Genomic DNA, 1,025 nt, shown 5'->3' on the forward strand with positions numbered 1-1,025 from the left:
GTGTGGGGTGGGTGGGGTTGGGAATATTTGCATCAGTGCTGCCAAGTGCATCGAACACTGTCGTGTTGTGACTTGCCTACTGTGTGTAGAATAGGCACATTGTAACTTAAAGCCCTTATATTTAACTTAACGTAAACAAGGAGGACCACAGAGTCTTTCAAGTGGCGAATCAACTTTTTGCATAAATTGGAAAATATTTTGCTCTGAAACAAGATTCAAACTTGTTATGATCTCATTAATGACATTGTTGTAATATTTGTCACACTTGCTCTTTTTTCAGTGCAATTATTTTTTACAGTGTTAACTTCTTGAGAGAGTCTGAATGCCTTAAAAAAAAAAAGAAAATAAACTGGCGCATTCTTTTCGAGGAAGGTTTTCCCCACTGTATGTACCATAAAATAAACCAAATTTTCTACTTGTAGGAAAGTACGTTTTGTTGTCAATTTTGTTGTAATTCTGTAATACTATCTATTCCTAAACTGAATAAAAATTAGATTGTCATACCCTTTCTGTAATCGGGTGTTTTGTCGAATGGCTTTAGTGATCAAAGGTGGCAGTTTGTGTTTTATGAATACTTTTACAACACGAGATAAAGCGTTTCCCCCCTCTGGCAGCCAAACAATCAAACGCTAACAGATAAGTCTCGAGTACAAAGACGGGATGTTTTCAAACTTCATTATCTAAAGATTGTGAATTGGACTGTTGTGTTCATTTATAGTTAAAGACTGTGGTGGTTGATTACTTTCTTGTGATGTAACACATTCACACTCGACTCGAGTGAACTGGATTGATTTTGAAACTACAAATACATGAGCTGTCCAAACAATTAAATGGTTATATATGTAACTGATGGTATCGTGAAGCGCAGTCAAGAATGGCTGATTGATTGAACATGTTATTAACAGATTGCAGAATGGGTACAGTACAGCTCAATACACACAATTGTTAAGGGGATGCAGACCAGAGAGAGACTTTCGTCTTGTTTACACCAGGACATATATGACATACAGATGGACAGTACTGCT

The sequence above is a fragment of the Notolepis coatsorum genome (genome assembly GCF_963971535.1).
Source record: "Notolepis coatsorum genome assembly, chromosome: 9".
NCBI classification, from domain to species: domain Eukaryota; kingdom Metazoa; phylum Chordata; class Actinopteri; order Aulopiformes; family Paralepididae; genus Notolepis; species Notolepis coatsorum.